The sequence below is a fragment of the Macaca nemestrina genome, chromosome 11 (genome assembly GCF_043159975.1).
Source record: "Macaca nemestrina isolate mMacNem1 chromosome 11, mMacNem.hap1, whole genome shotgun sequence".
NCBI lineage: Eukaryota > Metazoa > Chordata > Mammalia > Primates > Cercopithecidae > Macaca > Macaca nemestrina.
This window is the reverse complement of record NC_092135.1, coordinates 138,425,146-138,435,747: the sequence shown is the minus strand read 5'-3', so window position 1 is coordinate 138,435,747 and position 10,602 is coordinate 138,425,146. Positions and strand designations below refer to the sequence as shown.

General features: G+C 53.8%; 1 long non-coding RNA gene across 2 annotated transcripts; it reads left to right on the top strand.

Annotated features, from left to right (window-relative positions):
• The first annotated feature begins 2,954 nt into the window (after positions 1–2,954).
• LOC105473791 (uncharacterized) lies at positions 2,955–9,214 on the top strand. Of its 2 annotated transcripts, none has more exons than XR_011609628.1 (3): positions 2,955–3,212; positions 3,382–3,461; positions 4,359–4,696. It is a non-coding gene; the product is annotated as an uncharacterized lncRNA (long non-coding RNA). The 2 variants fall into 2 exon arrangements; XR_982476.2 differs by lacking the exon at positions 4,359–4,696 and adding an exon at positions 9,065–9,214 and having other exon boundaries at positions 2,957–3,212.
• The last annotated feature ends 1,388 nt before the right edge of the window (positions 9,215–10,602 follow it).

Genomic DNA, 10,602 nt, shown 5'->3' with positions numbered 1-10,602 from the left:
GACCTTGGTGTGGAACTTCAAGGTCCAATGCCATGGTGTGACGCCTGCGTAAGGAAGAGGTGGCCGCCTCGGCCACAGGGCCCCTGGGACACAGAAAGGGGCTTGGCCCAGGTTGGGACCGCTGGGGAGCCGCGGGGTCCAGCGACGCAGGCGTGGATGGCTGTGCAGTTGGGCGGGAGCATTTGGCCACAGACAGGAGGGGCTGGCCCAGCAGGGAGGGCACAGAGGAGCCCTCGTGTTCCCAGCAAGAGAGAGGCAGATGCTGGTGCTGCCCCTCACCACTGGTGCCTGAGCCTGGCCCGTGCACAGCTCCTGCTCCCTGTGGGATTCTGTGTCCAGGTTGCCATGTGGCTGGTCATCCTTGTCCCTGGGGCCTGGCTCTAGTGTCCCCTGCCAGTCTCCCTATGCCTGCCCCCTAGTTCCTGTACCACTGAGTTTCACAGGCTCCCCTCCCATGCGATGGCCTGTGGGGCTGGAAGACACCCTCCCGTGAATGAGCTGTCCAGGCCACTCCCAGACAGCAGTACTGAGGAAGTGGAGCTGGGGTCAGAAGACCCTGAGACCTGAGCTGGAGCTTCCGCTCAGTCCCCGAGGCCGCAGACCTCAGCTGTCTGTGGGGAAAGGGGAGACTCCCTGGCTCAGCAGCCCCCTGCGTGGTTGTTCAGTGTGGATTCTAGAATGAACTGGAAACTCTGGAAGTCTCAATGCCTGTCCCCACATCCGGTGCAGACTGGAGAGGGGGGGTACTCTCTGATGTTCCCCCTCCGGCACAGCTGCCTTGGCCAGGGCTGCCCAGTGGCCTCAGTGACTGGACTCCCCAGCCAAGGAGAACTGGGATCCCGCCCTCAGTGAGTTCCAGGCACTGCAGTTCAGATCTGTTAAAACATCCACCACTGAACATCAGGATAAAATCTGTCCTGTTTACAGGACATCTGCTTCTGACACTTGGCTGCACAGCTGTGTGACCAAATGTTAGACATCTTTGGTTTTCTGTGTGGCAATTTCTAACCTGTAGACGGTGCTGTGGGGGTTTGGACATGTGACCGACCTGGCCATGTGACCTCTGACCAGATGAGGGTCACAGAGAACTGGAGGCCACCTCGGCGTTCCCTGGGAGCGCTGCCATCAGATGGAAACTTCTAGAAGTTCCCCCAGATGCTCAGGATTGTCCTGGACAGTGGAGGGAGGTTCATTTCACCCTCCCAGTGAAGCCTTCGCACAGTCCGTGTTTCTGTAGCCCGTGGGCGCTTTCCTCCCTTGTCTGCCACAGGAGGCCGGCCCAGCTAGGGTAGGCGTTTGGGGCTTCCCTGGGCCAGCAGCTCACGCACAGCCCTCTGCGGGACCAGGTCCTCCCCAGAGAGAGGGATTCAGTACCACTTCTGCCTCAGCTCCCTCCGGACCTCAGGACACAACGCCTTTTCCAGCCTGAGGTCACAGACCCCCAGAACAGAGACTTAGGCCCCAGAGGGGGCAGATACAGAGTGCGGGCCTGGAGGCCCCCAGCCCAAGGCCCCACTGCTGCTCACTCGCTCATGTCAGGCACGGCTAGGAGAGTGCAGGGGCGACCAGGTCCTGCAGGACTAGGCAGCTCCAGGTCAGGGGCACCCCAGCTCTGGGCCTTGTCTTTCCGTCTGTCAACCAGGGGCCTGATCTTCCAGCTCCCTCCCTTTCTACGGAAGCAACAGGGCCTGGGCTCTCTGACAGGGCTCCAGGGAGGTGGGGGCGCTGAGCCTCTGGACCAAAGGACCCTTGTTCCTGAGTGGCCTGTCCAGCCATACTGCGGCCTCTGCAGCGCAGCTGCCCATGGCCCACAGGCAGCCTGACCCCGCCCGGGGACACCTGGCCCTTCGGGTGCTGTTTCCTGGTGGGGCCACCTCCACCTGCCTGGGGACAGCCAGATGCTGGGGACCCCACATATGCCCTCCTGCCAGCTCCACCCACCAGCGGCTCCCGGGATCTCCCCGGGATGCTTCTCAGGACCCCAGAGCCCCCAGGAGTCTTCCTGAGTGTCCCATGCCACCAGCTGCCCAAGCCGGAATTGGGTGGTGCGCAGGGTCCCCTCCCTCTTGCCACTGTCCCCCTCCCTCCTGCCCAGCCCCAGCTCTGCCCGATTTAACCCCTGTCATGTTTCAGTCTAGTCACCACTCAGCCTCCAGGCTGGCCTTTGCCCCCAGCCCTCCCCAAATGCCAGTGCAGAGCGTCCTGCATCAGGTCACCCCAGGACAGAACCCCGTCTCCGCCAGCCTGACCTCCTGGTCCTTTCTCCCTCCAGCCTGGGGCTTGGGGACCACCCAGAGATCCCTGTGCTTCCCTTTACCTGCCCCCTTTCTGCTGCCCATGGCCTGGTAGACACCCATGCCCCTCTTGCGAGGCTCCGGGCAGAGCCACCCTGGGACGCCTTGCTCAGGGCTGGGCTGGCCGAGGGTATGCTTGCTTCCACGTCACAGTTCCCATATCTCTGCTGGGTGGTCTGGAGAGCTGGTCTCTTCTGTGAGTCTCAGTTTCCCCACGTATACGCAGGAGACTGGGGCTGTGGTTTTGCTCAGGGCCAGCCTGCAGGGATCCTGGCCGGGGTCTGGCTGTGGAGGGGCGTACAGGTCTGGCCGCCCTTGCCCGCGGCTTTCCCCGGGTGGAGGGCCCTGCCTGTGGGCTGGGTTAAGGGCTTCAAGGGGAGGGAGGCCAGGGTGGGCCAGGAAGCCCTGCTGTAATGGGCTGAGGTCCCACAGGCAGGCAGGGCCCACATGCGGGGTGGGCTGACACTGGGACCTGTAGGGCTCACGCCCTTCCACAGCCTCCCTGGCCTGGCATTGCCTTCTCCCTGTGCCTCATAATGGCTCCTCTTGTGTTTTCAGAACAGGCACAGTGCCTAGGGTCCCAGTGGCTGGAGAGGAGCCCGAATGACCTGAAGTCCCTCTCCAGACCATGCCCCCACTCCACAGCCAGCAGGACGGGGCCGCTGCAGGCCAAAGCTCTCCAGACGAGCCTTCTCCCGGGGAGAGGACTTCTTGGGTCCCTTCCAACTCTGGGACTCTGGGATTGGGGTCATCATGACTCAGCAGCTGGAGATGACTCAGGCACTGTCAGATTGACCGCTGAGCCATTTGGGAGTCCATGACTTGGCTGTTTTAGAAGCTGTGATGCACTGGTCTCCCCCTGCGGGAGTTGGGAACGTGAAGGTTCCGCGAGTCACAGTTTTCAGATACGGCTGAAATGTGAATATCCCGATTGAAGTGTTGAGATGATGATTACGTGTATCTGAGATTTCAAGTGGTGTGTCTGTTTCCAGTGCAGCGGGGCAGCCTAGAAATCTGAGGGGTGATTGTGAGTAACGTTCCTCCTCGTTTCAGCCGCCGCACGTGCATGTGTTTGTTTCTGTTGCAGTGATAACCCAAACGAGCAGCTTAGTGACCAGGACCTGAGGTTTTTAGCACAAACAACAAGAGATTCGAGTAGAAAAGCAGGTAAGAAGCCTGTGCTATTAAGCTGGTATTCCTCTTCTCTCTTTCTCTTTCTTTCTTTCTTTCTTTCTTTCTTTCTTTCTTTCTTTCTTTCTTTCTTTCTTTCTTTCCTTCCTTCCTTTCCTTTCCTTTCCTTTCCTTTCCTTCCTTTCCTTTCTTCCTTTCTTTCTTTTCCTTTCTTCCTTCCTTTCTTTCTTTCTTTCTTTCTTTCTTTCTTTCTTTCTTTCTTTCTTTCTTTCTTTCTTTCTTTCTCTCTCTCTCTCTTTCCTTTCTTTTTCTTTTCCTTTCCTTTCTTTTCTTTTCTCCTTCCTTCCTTCCTTCCTTCCTTCCTTCCTTCCTTCCTTCCTTCCTTCCTTCCTTCCTTCCTTCCTTCCTTCCTTCCTTCCTTCCTTCCTTCCTTCCTTCCCTTTTTTGAGGCAAAGTCTCACTCCGTCATACAGGCTGGAGTACAGTGGCATGATCGGGGCTCACTGCAACCTCCACCTCCTGGGTTCAAGCAATTCTCCTGCCTCAGGCTCCCGAGTAGCTGGGATTACAGGCACCTGCCACCACACCTGGCTAATTTTTGTATTTTTAGTAGAGACAGGGTTTTGCCTGTTGGCCAGGTTGGTCTTGAACTCCTGACCTCAGGTGATCCACCTGCCTTGGCCTCCCAAAGTGCTGAGATAACAGGCGTGAACCACCGCGCCTGGCCTCTTTTCAAACATGTATATTTTCTAGCTCATTTCCTAAGGAAGGAAGCCATGACAGCTGACGGCGGGGAGCATGGGAGCCTGCACGCAGCTCAGGACACCACCCCTCCCCAAGAGGGGCCTGCAGGCTGAGTCTAGGCCTGGGGCAGGATGGCGCCTCCAGTGTCTGGTTCATAGGCTTTTTTTTTTTTTTCTCTCTTTCCCCCAGAGATGGAGTTTCGCTCTCGTCACTCAGACTGGAGTGCAGTGGCACGATCTCAGCTCACTGCAACCTCCGCCTCTCCTGCCTCAGCCTCCCAAGTAGCTGGAATTAACAAGTGCCCGCCACCACGCCTGGCTAATTTTTTTTTTTTTTAGTAGAGACCAGGTTTCACCACGTTGTCTAGGCTGGTCTCAAACTCCTGACCTCAGGTGATCCACCTGCCTCGGCCTTCCAAAGTGCTGGGATTACAGGTGTGAGCCACCGTGCCTGTGCCCAGCCTCTGTTTTATTTTATTTATTTATTTTTTATTAACAGCTTTATTGAGATGTAATTCATATGCCATATAAATCACCCGTTTGAAGCATTCAGTTCAATAACTGCTAAGTGTTCAATTCAATCGCTGCTAAGTGTGTTTGTGGAGTTCTGTGGCCATCACCACTATCTCATTCCAGAACTTTTTCATCACCCCCAAAAGAAACCCCATACTCTACAGTCACACACCCACTAACTACCCCAGCCCCAGGCGATCCCGTCTGCCCTCTGCCTCTGCGGCTTTGCCTGTTCTGTACATTTCACAGAAGCGGAACGTGTAATATGTGGCCGTCTGTGCCTGGCTTCTCTCACTCAGCTTGACGAAGTCATGAGCAGATCGTTCTCAAAGAGGCCCCCGCGGTGCTGTCCAGAGCTCCTCTGCCAGGTCTCTCGTCGGGGCAGGGTCCACGTCGCCCCTCCCCTTGGCTCTGGCTTGGCCTTGTCACCAACATAGGTGGCGGGGCCACGTGGTGCCACCTGCTCCCTGTGCACACCTCTGGGCCCAGCAGGTCCTAGTGGGCAGGCATCTGCTGCGGGGGCTCTGGTGTGGGTGGAAACACTGGGTTCCGCCAGGCTCCTCCTCATCCCTTGCTCCCAACTGCTTCCTCTGTTCCCCAACAGCGCTCAGAGCTCAAGGGAGGGGGCGCTGATGAAGGGTCTCCACCGGTCTTGTCCTCAGCTTTTCTGGTCTATGAGCGCAGGCAAAATGGCCAGACAGGCCCCAGTCCAGCCCAGCCCAGCTTAGGTCAGTCCACTCTAGCTTAGTTCAGCCCAGCCCAGCCCAGCCCAGCCCAGTGCAACCCTGTTCACCTCAGTTCAGCCCAGCCAAGCACAGCCCAGCCTACCTCAGCCGAGCCCAGCCCAGCCCAGCCTAGTTCAGCCAGGTTCAGCCCAGTTCAGCCCAGCTCAGCCCAGCCAATCTCAGCCCAGTTCAGCCTAGTTCAGCCCAGACCAGCTCAACCCAGCCCTGTTCAGCCCATCTCAGCCTAGTCCAGTCCAGCTCAGCCCAGCCTAGCTCAGCCCAGTTCAGCCCAGCCCTGCTTAGCCCAGCCCAGACCAGACCAGCATAGCCCAGTCCAGCTCAGCTCAGTCCAGCTCAGCTCAGCTCAGCCCAGCTCAGTTCAGCTCAGCGCAGCCCAGCCCAACCCAGTTTGGCCCAGCCCAGCTTAGCCCAGCCCACCTCAGCCCAACCCAGCCCAGGTCAGCCTAGTTCAGTCCAGTCCAGTATAGCTCAGCCCAGCCTATTCCAGCCCAGCTCAGCCTAACCCAGCCCAGTTCAGCCTAGTTTAGTCCAGTCCAGTATAGGTCAGCCCAGCCTATTCTAGCCCAGCTCAGCCTAACCCAGTTCAGCCCAGCCCAGTGCAGCTCAGCCCAGCCCAGCCCAGCCCAGCCCAGCCCAGTTCAGCCTAGTTCAGTCCAGTCCAGTATAGCTCAGCCCAGCCTATTCCAGTCCAGCTCAGCCTAACCCAGTTCAGCCAGCCCAGCTCCAGGTCCATGACTTGTAAAGCAGGATGTGCTTTGTGGGTTCAAGCTTGTGGCATTTGGGGAATCACATATGGGGGCCTCGAGACAGAGCAGAGAGGACTTGCAGGACTGTGCATCTGACAGGATTTGACATAGAGACAACTGTGGAAACCCGAGTGTGGAAGGCGTGACTGCGGGTCTCAGCAGCCACCTGCTGGGCAGATTACACCAGCAGCGCCCCACTGTGGGGCCAGGTGCAGGTCACAGCCAGTGCTGGGATGCCCTGCAAAAAATCCGGGTCGACCACACACCACCGAGGTCAGCATGTGGTCCCCATGGTTGCTGGTCCCCATGCAACCAGCACGTGGTCCCCATGGTTGCTGGAGGCGGCTCAGGCTCCAGAGCACCGACTATGTGCATTGCTGTCGCTCCACGTTCTAAGCCCAAACACCAAAGGTTTGCAACCAGCCACTCTGGGAGTGTGTGCAGATGCTGCAGAACAGCCCTGCCCCTTCTGAGAGTCCCTTGTTAAGCAATTACCAGTACACTGCTGATTGGCCGAGTCACTAACATACTAGGGTATTTTGATGTTTCCCTGAGAAGACTCTTTGCCCCACCCCTGTCCATGCTGGGGTACTGGCTGGCACAGGGGAAGGTGGCACACGGCTGTGGGTGGCAGTGGTGGGTGCCGGGTCCAGTGGTGACTGAGGGCAGTGGTGGGCGCCGGGTCCGGCGGTGACCGAGGGCAGTGATGGGTGCTGGGTCCAGTGGTGACTGAGGGTACTTGTCTTCAGGGACTCACAACTGGGGAGACACCAATAAGCAAAGAAAGGAGAAAGAACAAAAGGAAGATAGGTGGGTTCAGCACATGCTGCCGGGGCTGGGAGGAGCCTCACCCTGATGTTCCAGGCCCAGCAGCCCCAGCCTGTTCCCAGAACACCGTCTGGCAAGGCAGGTCTGACCTTGTCCAGGCCACGCTGTCCACACTCCCTGTGACCCCTGTGGTCTCATGGCCCAGGACCCCACAGCAGTGAGCCCACAGGGGCGAGCCTGGGAAGGATGCTCTGTGTGGATGGGGAGCGGCAGGGGCAGGACTGTGGCCTGGGCTTAGGATGGGGAGCCCCAGGGAGGCTGACTTTCCTGCATTAGAAGGAAATTTGCCTTGAGAAGAAACCTGGGACCGTGACTGAAAGACACAGCTGGGAGGGTCGGAGGCTGGCCAACTGTAGGACTGAGGTCTTGGCCAGCTGCCCAGGGCACCTGGCTTGGTAGGAGGCTGGAGAGGCACTGGAGCCTGCTGAGGATGTCCGGCCCTCACGCTCTCTGGCTGCCTTGGGTGCACCCCCTGCCACGTGCAGACTTCTCAGCACCCCTCAAGCCTGCCCAACTCCGTCCGCCACATGTGCTCTCAGAGAGCGGGCGGTGGGCAAGACCACGCAGGGGTCATTGGGTGTAAAACAGATTGATCCTGAGCTGTGGCTCATCTCTGTGAGCACCAGAGCGTGGAGCTAAAAGATGGCTTCAACTTCGGAGGACAAAGTTTACTTCCAATATCTCACTTTACGGGGGCTATGAGCTGTGAGTTTAAGAGCCAAGACCAGCGTGCTAAAAATCATCCAAGTTGTTTCATTCTCTTACCTCCAAGAAACCGGTCAGAATATGCGGGTAAGTATTGGAATCTGACACATGCAGCTCCCAGGCAGATGGGATCCTTCAAGGTGGTTTAGACGTGTCCTCTGGGCTGGCAGCAAAGTACTTCTGGGCTCCACTGTTTACCACCTTAGCTGTGGAACACAGTGGAGCCTGCAGCATCTGGGCTGGCATTGGACTTCAGAGGGTGCACGTGCGGTTTTTGTGGGCAGTTTTTCTCAGTGGCCTTTTTATTGAAGAATAATATACATACGGAAAGGTTCCCAAATCATAAATGTATGGCTTGATGCATTTTAAAAAGTGGACACACCCTGAAACTTCCATCCAGACAAAGAGATGCAGTGTTTGCAGCACCCCCTCTCGTAGGCCCCTCAGAGGGAACCGCTGTTCTGACTTTCATGACCATGCATGAGGTTTGCCTGGGTTTGAACTTTACATACATGAGATCGTAAGCTGTGGACGCTTTAGTGTCTGGCTTATTTTGCTCAAGTTGTATTTGTGAGATTCATCTAGATCATTGTGGGCAGAAATTATTTCTTTCTCCATGGCTGTCTTCGATGGTCTGAGTACACTTCTTTTAAAAAAAATTTAATTTAATTTTAAGTTCCCGTATCCATGTGCAGGATGTGCAGGTTTGTTACACAGGTAAATGTGTGCCATGGTGGTTTGCTGCACCCATCAGCCCATCACCCAGATATTAAACCCAGCACACATTTGCTATCTATCCTGCTCAAGGGCCTGTCTCGCCTCACGCATGAACAGCGTTGCTCTTTTGCATAGTTCAGGGCTGTAGGGCATAGTGCCGCCCCATGTTCAGGCACACGTCTGGCAGTGAGCATAGGCAGGCATTTCGCAGGATATGCGCAGTTTCCAGTTGGGAAGATACTGCTGGGCAGCGTCCCCCACTTCCTGCACCCGGGCACTCTCTTGCCCAGAATGCACCCATCTCCCTGGCTCTGAGTCGGTGACAGCCCTTGGTACCATCCGTCCTTTCAGCTTCTGCCGTCCTGGTGGTCACTGTGGCTTCTGATTTGCATTGCTATGAGGATTAATGTCGAGCACTTTTATTCTGTGTTTACTTACCTTTTCTAATCCTTTGCCCATTAAGAAAAATGAGTTGTCTTTTGTTTTCTCATTGATTTGTAGGAGTTCTTTATATATTCTGGACACAAACTTTTGCTTGGATACATGCTGTGTTAGTCAGGGTTTTCCAGAGAACCAAGAGGATAAATGTATCCACATATAAAAAGATATATTTATCCAACATATGTGTATTTATTTATTAGGAGGGACTGGCTGACATGATTGATGAGGGAGGCAGAGAAGTCCCACCATCTGCTGTCAAAAAGCTGAGACCCAGGACAGCCAGTGGTGTCATTTAGTTCAGACCCGAAGGCTTGAGAACCAGGTGAGTTATGGTATTGATCTCAACCTGATAGCAAAAGGCCAATGTCCCAGTTCAAGCAGAACGGCAAAAGGCAAAAGAGGTGGGTTCCTCCTTCCTCTGCCTTTTGTTGGATTCAGGTCTTCAGTGGATGGGGTGATGCCTCCCACACTGGGGAGGGCCTCCTACTTTACCGAGTCTGCCGATTCAAACGCTGATCTCATCCAGAAACACCCTCACACACACACCCAGGAACAGTATTTAATCTGAGCGCCCCACAGCTTAGTCCAGTTGACAAATAAATCCAACCGTCACGCAGGCATTGCGAATATCTATTCACAGTTTCTGGCTTAGTTTTAATTCTCTTAACAATGTCCCTTGATAAACAGGCATTCTTAATTTTAACAAAGTCCAAAGTTTCCACCTTTCCATTAGTCTTCAGAAAAATAAGTAGCATTTAACAATTCTATTTTCTATTTATGTTACTGGTATATTGGGATATAATGTTTCATGCTAACCACATGTCTAGTGTCTTGCTAAATTCTCATGTTACTTGTAATAATTCAGCTGTAGATTCTTTTGGATTTTCTACATGCACAGTTATGTTACCTGTAACTAATTACAATTTCATTTCTTTATTTCCAGTCCCATACTTTTGCTTTCCTTTCCTACCTTCCCATCCTGGCCTGGGCCTCCACCACCACGTTTAACAGAAATGAAAATAGCAAAAACTCTTGTCTCATTCCTAACATCAGAGGAAAACTTTTGACATTTTACCAGGAAGTGTGTTGGCCGTAGGCTTTTTAATGATACTCTCTGTATCATATTAAGAAAGTTATTTTCTCAGACTTTTACTCCAGCCTGGGTGACAGAGCGAGACTCCATCTCACAAAAAATAATAATAATTTAAAAAGTTATTTTCTCAGACTTTTCATCCTGAAGAGTGTTGAATGTTATCAATGCTTTTCCTGAATTACTGAGATTATTACATGATTTTTCTTTTTTATTCCTTTAATGTAGTGCATTGTTGATTTTCAAATATTAAACTAGCTCTTTATTTTTGTAATGAACCCAATTTGGTTGTGATGTTTTATCTACTTTATATATTTCTGGATTTAGTTTTCTAATATTTTGATGAGAGTTTTGTGCCTATGTTCACAAGAGAGATTAACCTATGATATTCACTTTTTTATAGTTTTCTTCTCATGTTTTGGGATGAATTAATAATGGTCTCAGAAAATGAATTGGGGAGTGTATTAGTCCGTTTTCACACTGCTATAATGAAATACCTGAGACTGGGTAATTTATAAAGGAAAGAGGTTTGATTGACTCACAGTTCCACATGGCTGGGGAGGCCTCTGCAAACTGACAATCATGGCAGAAGGGGAAGAGGCACATCTTACATGGTGGCAGGCGAGAGGGAGTGAAGGGGGAAGAGAC